This window comes from Cupressus sempervirens, chromosome 4 (genome assembly GCF_028749045.1).
Source record: "Cupressus sempervirens isolate cs-2001-9-10 chromosome 4, ASM2874904v1, whole genome shotgun sequence".
NCBI lineage: Eukaryota > Viridiplantae > Streptophyta > Pinopsida > Cupressales > Cupressaceae > Cupressus > Cupressus sempervirens.
In genome coordinates, this window is record NC_143121.1 from 497,551,568 (window position 1) to 497,567,843 (window position 16,276).

Consider the following 16,276-nt stretch of genomic DNA (forward strand, 5'->3'; position numbering starts at 1 on the left):
ATAACCAAAAAATAGATTTTATGAAAGCACAAACCTGGAGGACAACTTTATTATATGATAGGGGAAATTATTGATATGATAATGCATCTTACTCGTTAATGAATACCTTTACTTCTAGATGTAATAAATTTTCCTCCTATCATCATCTTTACCAATTGTCATTTAATGCTTATCTTTTCATCTGTTTTAGAAAGGTTAAGTACCTCCATACAACCACTTGTCTATAGGTGGCCATATTTTTAGGTTGTAAACTTTGAATTACCAAACCATGAAATAATCGATTCAAGTTTCAAGTTTGATCCACCAAAAAAATATTGGGACATATTGCTCACTAAAAATAGACTAAAAAATAACTCAGATTAACCCCATTGATTTGAAAGCCTTGAAGTCCACTAGCAAAGAAAATATTTCATGATAGGTACATACTAGTATACAAGATGAACCTTTAAACTTTGAACCTTGAACCAATTGGTTCATAAGTTCAAGTTCAAGGTTTAGATTCAACATAAGATAAAAAGTGACAAAACCTCTCAACATGCAACAAGGACAAGTTTGAACCTTTGAACCTTGAACTGATTTGTTCAAGTTCAAGTTTTGAGACCTTCTAAAGAACTCCTTTCCAAAGACCATGAAAAATCAAGTGAACCAAGTTCAAAACATGAGTAAAAATTGTTATTTCCCTTGCAATATTGCCTTCTAAGAACATAAAGAAACCTTGTATTTCTTAAACATAAAGTTCCTTCAATACTATTTTCTCGGTTTGACTGAATAGGAATATTGTCCATTATCTATCATGTTTCATCTAAAACTTTGTTCTTTTGTTATGTTCTATTTTTTTTTACCTTTGTGTTACAGTCACAGTCATTACCATGGGTTTCCACCTTCTATGAATGAGATCAGTTCATTATTTATGATATTGTCTTTGTATAAAAATGATTTTCATAGTTTCTCAGCTTGTATTAAGTGATAATAAGTTTGGAAAATGTCATGTATATACACTTTTACTAGTTTTTATTATAAATAGAGCTAAACCTCTTCTATTAGAAGTTTTGATCTAAACAAAATGGTATTTTGTGTTGTCTACAGAACAAAGCTGAAGCTACTTTAACCAAATCTGCGTGGTACATTTTTTTTAAACAAGACAACAAATTAATGCTCACTTGAAACAATCACAATTCCTTCAGACTGATCCAAGAAAAAGGAGAACAAAAGGTGAAGGAAGAAACTAACGCTATGAAAAGCTAGCCATCTTTAACTAAAACCTCCTACTCAAAAATAAATTTTCAAGAATTTCTCATTATAGTTTCAACATGCCAAACAACGACGAGAATGGTTTAATATAGATAATGGTATATCATTCATCTTACTTAAGAAAAAACCAACACTAGGAAGATTGATAATAACTAAGATTCATCTTTTGGTTTCAATATTGGACTAGGTTTGTTTCTACTATGTAGTTTTCCCTTAAGAAGCATTCAACACACACACACACACACACACACACACACACATCCTACACCACAAAATTAAACATTAAATGTTTATAATGCAAAGAGAATAGTACTATCCTCCTTTCATGTATTACAACTATAGCCAAAAGATTTAACTAAAATTGGCATTTTGGTCATAATTGATTTAAAGAACTAATCTAAACTTGCTAATTAATTTTTCAATCAAATATTTCATTGCTTCCTCAGTTTTTTTCAATTTGGGATACCTCCCTTAAGCTCCAAGTCTCCCAAAGACCATGGATTTAAATTATTAATCCACTTTTATCCTCTACACTAGAAATGACGTGTTTTTTTAACTATTTTCATCTAAGATATTTATAGAAGAAATCTTGTAGAGTCATTTAACTAGAGTTGGCCTAGTGGTGGAGAACTTGTACTCTTGAAAGAGAGGTCACAAGTTCAAATCCTACTGGGGGGTAGGGTATGTACACCTCGTTTGTAGCGCCAAGCACCTCTCAAAAAAGAGTACGAGGTAGTCCCATATCACTGTCACCATATGTAAACCCAAAAACTATGGCATAGTGTTGTGGACTATAAAACCACCTTACCTTTTTTTATCTTTTACTCTTTTAAAACCTAAAATCGCTTTCAAAAAAGTATAGCTAAAGTTGTTATGTTATCGATATTGGATTTGAAACATCATTTTTATCTTATTAATTAAATATTTGTCTTCATCATTTTGTGATTATGTTTTGTTCAATCTAGGGTACGAACTTCTCTTTGTATATTTACCAAAGGTTCACTTTGAGTTAGTAATATACACTTATAATGGATAGGTTTCTATGATATTTGTACCAATAAATATTGTAAATCTTTTCTGACTATTTTCATTTCCATTATTGGATTCATCATTTATGGAATTTTATGAACCTCCAATCCTACTATTGTGGGATCCTTTGCTCTCTAAAGTGGACCAGGACGACATTGTCTCTTGTATCCCTCAGATCCTCCAACTGCAACATATTTTTTTGCTTTGGGCCATTCCTTCTGATTCTGAAGTTAGAAAAGCTCTTTTTTCTCTATCAGCAGATAAATCACCTAGGCTTGATGGTTTTCCCACCTTCTTTTTCCAAATGTATTGGCCTGTCATTAGGCAGGATGTCGTAAAGGTAGTTTAGGAGTTCTTTGGAGCCAGAAGTATTCTAAAGGAAATTAACTCTACATTCTTAGTTCTTATTCCCAAAGTGCTAGGAGCTGACACTCTGGATAAGTTCAGACCCATCAGCTTATGCAACTCATTTTATAAGATCATATTGAAGGTGCTCACTTCGAGGCTTCTTAAGCTTCTCCCCCTAATTATTTCTCAGCAACAATCTAGTTTTGTCCTGGGCAAACAGATTTTAGATTCGATTATCATGGTGCATGAAGTGATTCACTCTATGGAAGAAAGAAAGAGAGAAGGGATGTTACTCAAACTAGACATGTCCAAAGCCTATGATTGGGTGGATTGGTCTTTTTTGGATTTGGTGTTGAAGACTTTTGGCTTTGATGTCAAATCGTGCAAGCTTATCTCCCAACTGGTCACCACCCCCTTTCTAGCTATTTTAGTGAATGGATCCCCCTTTGATTTCTTCAAACCTACCAGAGGGCTACGTTAAGGGGATCCTCTTTCACCTATACTATTTATTATCCTGGCAGAATGCATTGGCAGACTCATGGAGAAGAAAAAGAAAGATGGGAGGATCAAAGGTTTTAAACCTTCTTCCAAATGCACCCCCTTTACGCATTAGCAATTTGTTGATGATACTATTATGGGTGGAGAGGCCTCGGTCAAGGAGGCCAAGACTATGAAAGAAACTTTGGACACCTACTCTAGAGGGATGAGGTAGCTCATCAATTGGGACAAAAGCTTTGTTTTCTTTATCAATACTCTGGAGGAAAGATAGAAGAGAATCTCCAGAATCCTGGGATGTTAGGTGGGGAAGCTTCCTTCTACCTACCTTGGTCTCCCCTTGGGAATGACCCCTTCTGAATCATTCTGGAATGGCATCATGGAAAGGTTCAGTAAGAAGTTGGTTTGCTAGAAAGGAGTCATTCTTAACCAAGTTGTAAAATGTCAATTAGTTAAACCCATCCTCCAAAACTTGTCGATATATGCTCTGAGCCTTTTTACTATACCAGTGAAATATGTCAAGAGGATGGAGAAAATCCAAAGGGATTTTTTATGGATGGGAACTGAAAGGAATAAAAGGTACCCCCTTATTGCTTGGGACAAAGTTTTCCTCCCTAAGAGGAAAGGAGGTCTGGGAATTAGGAAACTCACTCACCTCAATAAGGCCCTCCTAGCAAAGCAAATCTGGTGCATCTTTAGTGGCACAGGGGAATGGAGAGACACTATGGTAAATAAGTAAATAAAAAGGTCCTCTATTTAGTTCACCCTATTCAGTGAGGATGTCCCAAAAGGCTCTATTGTTTAGAATGGTTTCTTAAAAGCCAGGGACCTGGCTAATTCTAAAGTCTCCTGGAAGCTAGGTAATGGGGAGAATATTATGTTTTGGTTTGACTGTTGACTTTCTCAGGGCCCCCTTATGAATAACCCTAGCTATGGTTCATGGGAAAATGATTGCATCAACCTTTTTGGACACAAAGTCAGCAATTATAGGACCAAACAGGGATGGAATGACCTTTCCATCATCTCAGAGGACCTCAAACCAATCATGATCATGCTTAATTCCTTATCCCTTAGCAATAATAAGGATGAACTGGTTTGGAGGGATACTGCCAATGGGCTCTATTCAGTTGCCTCTAGGTACTCTAATTTATGGAGCTTAAAAGAGTCTCCCCCTTGGTCGAGGGCTTGGCTCCCAGGCCTCACGCCAAAAGTCAACATGTTTTTTTGGTTGGCTCTTCAGGACAAAACTCTCACCCAAGAAAATCTCATCAAAAGAGGTCATATCTTTCCTAGCAGGTGTGTTTTGTGCAAAGAAGAGTCGGAGATAGGTAATCATTTATTCGTTCACGGTTCTTACTCCAAAACAGTTTGGGGCTTCCTCACCCAAGACCTAGGCCACAGCTGGTGCTTTCCTTCTAACCTTCTAGACTTTTTCTGTCAATGGCATGGCATGTTCAATGGATCTTCCTTGCAGGAAATTAGCTCTTGGTTCCTACCACATTTTTGTTGGAGCATATGGAAGGAAAGAAACAATCAAATTTTTAGAGATAGGGAGGAGCCAGCTTTAGTTGTTGGGAGGAAGATCTTTAGTAACATAAAGGATAATTTTTATGTGAGGAAGGGGGAAGTTTTTGAGATAGGAGGCAGGAAAAAGGAGAAGGTAATAGACAGAGCAAGGAAAAGATAGGAAGCCAAGTGGCTCGTCCCCCCTAAAGGCTGGCACAAAGCCAACTTCGACGAAGCCTCCAAGGGCAACCCTGGATCCTCGGGTAGTGGAGGTGTGATAAGGAATGAAAATGGAGACAGTATTGTAGCTTTTTCTCTCCCACTAGGTTTCCAAACAAATCATTTTGCGGAAGCCAACGCAGTGTGCAATGTAGTTAAACTGGATTTTGAAATTAGGGTTACTAATTTATGGCTCGAAGGGGACTCGAATAACATTATAAAGTGCATCAATGGCAATTTGTATCCATCATGGATGATTGCAAATCTTATTGATGAGACTAGAGTGACCCTTGCTAAATTTAATAGAATCCACATCACCCATACTTTTTGGGAAGCAAACCCGGTTGCTGACAGGTTTGCGAATATAGGGGTCGGCACAAACCAAAAAATGACTTGGCTTCTCGAAACGTGTTTGTCGGCAAACATTAAAAGTCTGATCGACTTGGATAAAATCCAAGGAAGTACGAAGAAAATTAAGCTTTAATTATGAATATGAAGGGGTTAAGAAATAAGGGTACTTTTCATAATAAAAGCATGGGAAATCATAAATGCAGTAATCCTTTATTGATTAATTGGCATGCTTCATGGGTTGTTTATTGCAATCACTTCTAGGGCAATAGCAGGGCTATTTTCCTCTATTCTTTGCTTACTCTCAGAGGTCCATTTCAGTCACATAGTGAAGAGCACATGAGTAAAGTGGGTGTGCAGAGTGCAGAAATGGTAGGTGAGAGATGTAGAAAGGAACCGATGGGCAATTTTGAGAAATGGAGAAGTAGGCTGAAAGTGTGGGAAAAGCTTGAAGAGGGTGGAGTTACTAATTATATCATGAAGCTACATGGATTCGATCAGGAGGTGATCAAAAGTATGGTGGGGTCCTAGAAGGATGGTAGGGTGAAGATGAATGGTATCTACTTTTGAATAACGGAGGAGGTGATTGCGGCTGTCACTGAAATCCCTATCAAGGGTTTTAAACTCTTCAAGGATAAGAAGCTCTCCACCAATGCAGTTAGGGACTTTGTGGAGAGTGAGAAGGAATTGAAGGTGCTAAAAAAGATTGACACCTACTATGTCCCTGACTCCATGAAGAAGCAGTGGAGGTATGTTCTGAAAGCTGTTATCGAGTACATAACTTTGGACCCTAGGTTTGATAGAGCTCGTACCCACCACTTTGTCATTTTGAATCATTTTTTAATTAATTCAAGAATTTCCTTTCCTTATTATCTGTTAACCTTAATGAGCAAGGCAATGGACAGCTTCAAAAAGAAGCCCATCGCAAACTCGGCTCTGCATGAGGGGCTGCTACTACTTATCCACGAGCACTTCATGGCTTAGACTATAAGCATCGCCCCCCCTCAAATAGGGAATGTGGAGTCTGGTAGTTCAGTTACTGCTCTAATTCGAATGAAATATAGAGCCTTAGCTCTAAGAAAGGGGGGATTTCTTCTTCGAGGAAAGCAGCGACTTACCATGCTAAAAAATCACCCTCCCCCATAACCCCTAGCAGAAAAAGCCCTAGGGATCTCGGGTAGAAGCCTCCTGAGAAGGCTAAGGAGGGAGACAACGATGATGAGGAGGAACCAGAGTCTGAGGAGGTGGTTAAGAAGACGTAGGAGGAAATTAAGGAGGAAAGTGGAAGGAAGAAATGCAAGAGGGAGAATTTGGAAGAAGTACACTCTCAATTTGAGGAGGTGTCTGTACTGCCCCTTTCTCCTATCCATCTACATCCTGAGGAGTAGAAAGAGGAGAAAACTGGGTATGCGAAAGGGGAAGTGCAGACCATTGACAGGAGGAAAGCATGGATCAACTTCAATGTCAAGACTTCCAAGATGGGCATCTTTAGGGAGGCCATGAATCCCCAAATCCTTGTGGATAATCAAGAAGAATTGCAGCTGGAAGAACTCATTGATCTTGCGATCGTGGCTATTTTAGATAGTGCCAAGGAGATAGGGATGAATCTCTTGAATAATGATTGAAACAGTATGATTGATAATTTTAGATCAATCAAATGGCTTTTCCATGAGCTCGAGGAGGTCAAAGATTAGGTGAAACATATTGAGGCAACAAGGAAGGGGATGGATGCTAACAGGAGGACGAATTCGACTGATAGGCTCAGTCTAGCAGAAAAAAGGATACAAAACCTAGAAAACTACAATCAGAACCTTGTGAATCAAATGTTCTCCTTGTTAAGCTCCATTAATAACAACATCATCTCTCTTATGGGCTGGATCAAAGACAGAGAAATGCATGAAGATAAGGATGGAAAAGATAGGGATGAAGCCAGAATGAAGGATGATTCAACAAAGGACAACTCCATTCCTGATCAGGACCAGGGGAACCAAAGGGAGCAATAGATGGAAGCAGAGGAGAATCAACTGGCCTTTGAGGCTGCTCAAGTTATGTAGGATCTAGAGCAAAATAACGAGGAATAACTCTCGCCTGTTCTTTTGTTTATTGTTGTCTTTTGGCTTTTTGATCTGGCTTTTGACCGTGGCTTTGCTTGTCTTTTTTTCCTGGTCTTTTCTCAGAGCTCTTCTTTCTGGCTAGGCTTAATGCTTATTATCAGCCTATGAACTTAAACTTTTTTGGCTGGGCTTTCACGCTTATTATTAGCCTTTTTTGTTTAAACTTTTGGGTTTCAAGTTCCCTATAAAACCTGTTTATCTAATTAAAAACTTTATGAACCTCCAATAACTTATTCATATGCAAAAAGAATAAAGACTAGTCAAAGACAAAATATTATAAAGTAAAATCCATCAACAAAGGATGTTAAACGAATATTTTTTAATTTAGTTACTAAACTTCCTCATGGTTAACAAACAACGGTAAAGTTAAGTTAAGCAACAAAAATTGAGGACAATTAGTATTAAACCTAACTTGTATGAAAGAAGTAAAATTTATTTTGTATTTGGGAAAGTTCTTCCCTCGTCATCAAATACAATAATTTGACATAAATAAGTAGAAGATAACAACACAAGCAATCAATCAATGTTTTTTTAGTTGGAAAGTGTGTAACCTATCAAACAACAAAAGAAGAAGTAATAGCTTAGAAAAGAGAAAAATAAATCAAATGTTCCTTCTAAATATGCTCACAAAGAAATATACATACTCTAACTGAAAAATTAAGCCTGCAACATCACCAAATTTTTTGAAGGACCATGTTGGATTGAAGTAGCTTTGATGTGTGCAAAATGGATGAGCAGCCATCATTATCAAGAAAGGCTATAATAATTTAAATACAAAAAATGCAATTCCTACTGCAGACAATATTTCCATAAAAAATATATTTATAATATTATATTATATATATATGGTAATGGATGCATGCAATTACATTGTATTCCAAACATTCATTTTTGAGAGGAAATAACCAAGTATATCCTACACCACAAAATAAAATATTAAATTCTTATAATGCAAAAAGAACAATGCTTTCCTCCTCTCAAGTGTTACAACTATAGCCAAAAGGCGTAAGTAAAATGGACATTATGGTCATAACATATTTAAAGCACTAATATAAACTTGATAATTACTTTTTCAATCAAATAATTCACCCTCAATTTTTTTCAATCTAGGATACTACCCTTCAACTCCAAATTCACTAAAGATCATGGCTTTAAATTAATAATCCACTTGTATCCCCTTACTACCAATTAAATATTTGCAAACCATTTTCATCTAAGATATCTATAGAAAGAAATCTTGTAAAATCTTTTAAACTTCTTAAAAATATTAAAATCGTAGCAAGAAGATTAGATAATTTTTTTGATTAAGTGAAAATGGATTTTGAAGGGACCTAAAAACCCTTTACAAAGTAGTTAAACAAGGGAATCACAACCAAAGAAAATATATTTTGAACAAAACATCAATTTTATCTTATTAATTAAATACTTATGTGCATAATTTTTACTTATGTTTTGTTCAATTTGGGGTATCAACTTCTCACTTTGAATTTCCAAAAGGTTCACTTTGAGTTAGTGGTCTAATCTTACAATGGATAGCTTTCTATGATATCTACACCAAGAAATATTATAAATATGTTTTTGACTCTTATCATTTCCAATATTAGATTCTTCATTTATGGAACTTCATGAACTCTGATAACTTTTTCATATGTAAAAAGAATAAAGATAAATTATTATAAAGGAAAATCCTTCAACTTAGGATTTCAAAAGAATATTTTTGCAATTTAGTTTTACTAAACTTACTCATGGTTAACAAAAAATGGTAAAGAAAAAAAATTGATTAAGAAAACAAGTTTTGAAGGGACCTTGAAATCTAGATACAAAGCAGGTGCAAAGAAAGATAGCCTGTAAAGTAAATTGAAATGTATACAATAAGATCTTTAGAAAGAAACTAGGAATAGAAACAACAAGACACACACAAAGGAAGGGGAGTGCAACAACAAAAAAAACCCCACCCTCACGAACTAGTGGTCAACAAAGAAAAAGACAATAATGAATTGACCACACAACAAAATTAAAATTTCCCCTTAGCCCCCAACTTGTAGGCTTTAGAAGAAGAAATGAATGGAAACCTCTTTGAATGTTTTCCTTTAACCATAATCCATCCATCCTTAATGTTGACAGCCACAGATCATTAGGCCAACGAATCAAAAAAGTTGTCAAAACCAACAACCCCAACACCTTTAATAATAGGGCTAACTATATCACATCCAACAACAATAGATCCACCATTCTCAATTAGGACAGGTTCAACCACATTAGACTTTCCCTTAGAGGCTACAATACCAATACATTAGTCATTTGTAGCAATAATAGGCTCTTCAACTTCATGTTGGATAGAGCTAGCAACATTATTTTGATCAGAAACAACAACAAAAGTAACTCCCGAGCCATCAAAATCAAATCCAACCACCGGAGGGTCTAGATCAACAAGATCCACCTGACCAAGACCAACAACTAAATGATCAGGGGAAGGGATAGTATCACCTTCCTAATGATCAAACTTCCACCATCGATGAGGGATTCTTAGACACTATATAATATTGCAACAAAGCACCCTTCCACCATGAGGAGGGTTTTTTAGATTTGACCTTGTTAACCTCATATTTTGCAACAACATACCTAGTGTTGAAGAAGATCCTAGATATGAATGGAAGACCTTCATAATCTAAAGACTAAATCCAAGAGCTAATAGGGCTACATAGTGTGATCTTTTTTAGAAGGCCTTAGACACATCAATATCCACAAAAATTCGAGCATATGAAAAATAAAAAATGTTAGATGATTTTTAATCCACCATCAAAAAATCACCTAAAGTCTCACCAACTTCCTCAAGAATAAAAGCATGCCAAAGATGAAGAGGGAGGTTAGGAAGTCATATCCATATAGGCATTTTACAATGGTAAAGAAAAGTTAAGCAATAAGAACTAAGCATATTTAATATTAACCCTAACTTGTATGAAAGGAGTTAGATACATTTTTTATTTGGGAATGTGATTTTTGCACCATCAAATTTATGGATTTGACATAAATAAGCAACAAATAACAACACAAGTGATCAATCAATGTTTTTTTAGTTGGAAGGCATGTAAATGATTGGGAAAAAAAAGAAGTAATAGCCTAGACAAGAGAAAACTACTTCAAATATTCCTCCCAAATATGTTCATAGAAAAATATACAAATTCTAACTAAAATTTAAGCTTGCAACATTACCAAAATTTTGAAGTAGCTTTAGTATGTGTAAAATAGATGAGTATCAAGCAAGTCTATTATAAGTCAAATACACAAAATGCAATTCCCATGGTAGATAGTATTGCAACAAATAAATCATCAATAAAATTACCTTAATTTACTTGGTAGTTGTTCTAATTGGGCAATGATAACATAACTTCGGAAGGGGAGAAAAAGATAGGCATGAAAGATGTAGATCATTGCAATCAATGACTAGTAACATAAGATGACCTTTGTACAAGTCAAGATAGAATCCCTAGATGAAATAATGATGTAGGTTTTTTAGGTAATCCTAATTTATATGTAATTTTTCCTTTGGATTCGATTGTGTGTGAGTCTTTTAGCATCAACATTTTGAATCACACTCTTTAATCCTTGTATGTACTAATTATGGACCTCTAAATTAACCACACACATCAACATGATCTTTACATGCCAGAAACATCTTGAAATGAACATGGGATTGTCCATTTGATATGATCTAACAAATCAATTTGTTGCCTTCTAACTAGACAATTTTTTCTATGCACTCTCAGAATTGAGAGATCAGCAACTAGACCACCTAGTATGAAGGATTTAATCTAGATGAATGCAAGATTAAGCTAAATAATGAGCATATTAATCTAAGAATAAGATAAAACAAATTAATCTAAATGGATGCATTGTAATCTATATGATAACAATGTGAAAGCAATGAAGTTGTGAATGCAAATGCTTGAGTAAACAAATTGGCATTAATTCGATACTTTTCATGTGCATCCTCCTAAAATGAGGAGTTGAAGGTTTCCTAAATAGAATACTAGAATTTGATCAATGGTCAAGATCAAAAAAAGTGAACGATTGAGATTAAAGATGAGATTCAGTCAGAATAGAAAATTCTCTTTTGAAAAGGGAGTTAACTTAATCACTTTTGAGTGTAATAAGGAGTTAACTAATCTAATTCCTTTTTTTATTTCAGTCCACTCAGTATTTCCAATTATGAATCAAAGAGAGAATATGATAGAAGATATTTGATTTTAAAAGTTAAATATGACCTCATAATTGAATAATTAAATTCAATAATTAGAATGAGGGGGTATTAATTAAATCAAATATATTTAATTCCTTGCATATATTAGCTAAAGGGGTGATTTTAATTCAATGAAAGTACTAAGACTTATAATTAAATTAAACTCAATTAATAGGTTTAATTTAGCTAATTCAATTAGTATTTAGGAATTAGATAAATTATGTGATTAATGCAAATTAGGGATTTTCTACATTTGACACTAGGTCAAGTAGAGATTATCGAAATCAAAATTGCCTAGTACAATAGGACTATGAGTAAGATTGATAGACTGAAAGTGTTTCAGCATATCAATGTGTCAATTTAGGGGTATTACATTTTCCCCTCTCTAAGTAACTGTGCGAGCAATACGTTGATTCAAAGAAAACAAAAGTCTGAGAATATAGACCAATAAGTGAGATTGGTTCTGAGATTGATGACATAGAAACTAATTGATGAGATTTTTAAGGTTATCTCTAGAATGAATATTAGCCTTAGGGAATCCAGATAGAACACCTAGATGTTGATATGAAAGAACAAAGATTATCAAACTTCACAGAATTGTTCCCAAAATGAGACTCAATTCTTCGAAGTCAAGGTTAGATTGCCCCGATACCTATCTATTAGAAGACGACAAGATTAATCACGATTCATAGAATTATCCCTAGAAAAAGGCTTAATCCTTAGGAGTCAGAGTTAGATTTCCTTGATACATGTCCATCAAATAGTGATCGAAAGCAAGAGTTTAGAATTATCTCCATAACAGAGCTTAATTCTCAGCAAGAAATAGAATTATCTCTAGAACAGAGCTTAATCCTCTAGAGTCTAGATAAAATACTTGAATACTGGTCCATAAAAAGATAACAATGCCTAATCATGAGATATAGAATCATCCCTAGAATGAGGCTTGATCCTTAGGAGTCAGGGTTAGAATGCCCTGATACCTACCCATCGAACTATGACAAGGACCGTTATAAGTGTGATTAGTTGATCAAAAAGATGAGATAGATGACATATGATGCGAAATAAAGGGAACAAAGATGCCCTGAGTGATGAGATTCCCCTAGTGAATAGGACATTTTAATTAGATTAAGTTGAAGCCTATTTTTGAAAGATTCAATGATGTAATCATCCTACCCCTCGTGAGCGAAATTGAAAGATGACACACCAAAATAGTGATGTGGAGCCATAGATTGAAAGACACTGAAGTGATCAAAGATTTAGAAGAATGTAGGATAGATCAGAAGAGCATGAAGAAAATTTGGAGTTGATTCAGAGTGATTTTGAGGTCCAAAAGACCAATTTGACTTTGGTTGACCAAAATTAACCAGAGTTGACTTTTCCAAAAAATTGAAGAAATTTGGTTTGAAAATATTCCAAGATTAGAAAAATATTACTAAAATAGACTACACAAGCATTTGATCATGTCGATCCCAACATTTTAAAGTGTGAATTTGAGTTGTTTAAGTGTGTAGAATGAGTTCAAAGCAACCAAATTAGCTAACGGGGTAATTTTCATGTTAATCGGAGCACTTTGAAAAATAAGGCCAAAACCTATATAAGGGCCCAAAAGGTTATTTTCAATTCATTTGTGTATTTTTCTTTAGTGAAGAAAAGAGCTTTGAGGAGAAATCATGGTGGTTCTAGTGCATCTTCATCGATTTGAGCGTTTAAGGCAATATAGCTGGCTGACGAACTACAAACCTTTGATGAGTAGTCAATTAACCTCCCTTTCAGTACAAATCTTATGAATTTTAGTCATTTTTTGCATGTTTATGATCTTTTTAAAAAAAATTGTCGTCAAATCTCTCATGAGAACCCTTTTTTTTGCATGAACCTGCAGGAAAGCTCACACAAGGAAGTACCACCAGGGTACTTTCTCATGTAAGGTGTTAGGTTTCCTCATGTGGGAGGTACCCATCTCTCATGTGAGAGACCCTAAATTACATAGATTTTTTTCTTATCATGTTGATTTTTCTCGCATTAGCCTATTTTCTCACTCCATTCATTGGGTTTTCTCGTGCAAGGAACTACTTCCTTCACATGAGAATTTACATCCTCACATGAGATTATGAAATATCACATGAGATTTTGGCATTGCTTTTATTTTTAATTGGACAAAAACTCAATTTTTTTGTCGTTGTTTCACATTTTCATCAGTTGATGTCACATGCATTCAGTAGGTTGTAGCTCATGTAGAAATACTATGATGTTTTAGATAGCATATATTGATCATGTTATTGTTGTTTGCAGGTTAGCTTTCCAGATGTCTCATTCAGATCTCACTATTCCCCCATTGGGGTGTTGATTTGTTAGTTAGATGCTGCAGAGATGGCACATATTGATTCCCTTGGCCTCTCACATCTTTGTGATATCCCCAATCTGTGGGTGAATCATGGGTTACTGACAACACTTGTTGAGTGTTTCCATTCAAAGACGAACACTTTCCACTTGTCATTGGGAGAGATGACCATCACATTGAAGAACATCTACCAGATTCTATAGATACCTTTCCATGGGCCACAAGTTGAGTATGACATATAGCTCTAGCTGGGTACCTTGGTGCTAAGGACCATATTTTAGGAGGATCTAATTATGGGTAGAGCCATCCCATAGGAGGAGTTGGTGTAGACTTGTCCCACCCACAAATTGATGGTAGTTCTTGGTATATTCCTTAGCTACTTTATGATGCCTAATAGAGGTCAACATGGGCTTGAGTGTGGATGGGGATGGATGGTACAGAGGATGTTGGAGGAGTCAACAAGTTTTAGATGGGGTCAGTGTATGTTGGCCCATATGTATCATGAGATGCATGAGGTGGTATATGAAGAGAAGAAGAGCATGGCAACAAGAATCTATATTCTACAAGTATGGGCATGGGAGAACTTGCCCATTATGAGGTTGAAATGTGCTAACATAAGGTAGGATCATGAGTCATACATCTATAGATACCAAGGGTAGATGACCCAAATAGCTTTGGGTAAGTTCAAACAGCAGTGAGCATAGTTAGATGATCTGATAGTAATAGTATGGCGGCCATAGAGAGAGACAGAGGCATGGGATGGCACGTGAGTGGAGCTCAAACACATGTTTTCCTCTTGACCACTAATTAGTTACTTGATCCAGGTGATTGAGAGATTCCCATCGATATGTGTGTGGTGTTAGTATGGTAGACCACAGGACATATCCCAAGAGTATTGCACCTATGCTTGCTTTGCTACAAAGGTGGAGAAGGAGTGGTTTGTCCAATTAGACACAGGGAGATCGATGATTGGTGTGCTCTCCATCGTCATGGTGCATTGGGATTACATGATAACAATTATAGATGGGGGGATGATTCTAACCTATAGGGAGCATTTTGTGAGTCATTCCTTCCCTCGGTTCATAGATCTAGTGGGGATAGTAGTGATATACAACCTGTACAAGCACCAAAGTAGCAACCGCAATAGTAGCAAAGACCTAATCAACATACAATATAGGTGCAGATCCCTCCTTGTTAGAGGAGAGAGGTTATTGGTACTGGTGGGAGTGGGATAGGACATAGGTGTATATGGGGTGAGATGGGTACCTTGGGTGCCATTGATAGTGGTGCATAGAGGCAGTAGGTGGAGGACCAACCTTCATAGTAACTAGAGTAGGACATGGGTGATGAGGAGATGTAGGACCAACCTATTCCAGAGCCATAGAGCAGAGAGACATAGACCCAAGGTGCTCTAAGGAGAGCTAGGAAGAGATTCAGAGTAGCATAGTGATAGTTGAGTGAGATGCAGATTCAACTGACAGTTCATGATATGTGATTAGGTGATTGAGAGTGAGATATCTAGGACCTGCATGAGTAGTTAGAGAAAAAAAAAGATGAGGCTCAACTATAAGGTGCCAGAGTAGCCTATTATTACGCAAGATATATCTGGCAATGCCTAAGGTTTTAGAGCAGATACCTAGATTTTCAGAGTATGCTAGAGCATTGGATGTTGTACATCATCCAATAAGAGCAGATGCTCCTCCTCCTCCTCCACCCTTAGGATGAGGGAGAAGGAAACAATTAGCTTTCTCTCTTCAAATTTTGTTCCAGGTATGTATCAATTGGTGTGTTAGCACCATTTTGTATCATTTTGAGATCAACAGTGCTTGAGTAGCACTCATTTTTGTATCAATGTACACTTGAATCCATTAGATATATATATAGCATGTGTCACCTTTTTATCTTATAGTTTGTCATACATGAGATGTTAATGATATGATTGATTGAATGCAAATTGATATGATGTGTGGATGTAGTGTAGATGAGGTGAATATGGAAATATGTGTATGAAATACAAAATGTGAATGAACTAACATCTCATGTAGATTTCAAGTTTTTTGTTAATGATAGGTATCCCATGAAATTCAAGAGGATGAACTAAGGAGCTAAATGTTTGTGCAATCATGAAGAAACATGATACTTTGAAGAAACCAACAACCTCTCATGCCAAAAGATGCAAGTAAAGTAGTGATCAAACTATGCACTTATGCAAGTAGAGTATGAAATGCAACCCTATGCTAGATGGAACCCTAGGTCTAGTTACTAAACTCATAAAACTATCATCATCGAATGTTTAGTTAAACCCACAAATGTCATAAAATTTGCACTGACATTGCAATCATGAGAATATGAATATGATATGTGTCTTAGTTTTGTTGGGATTAAATG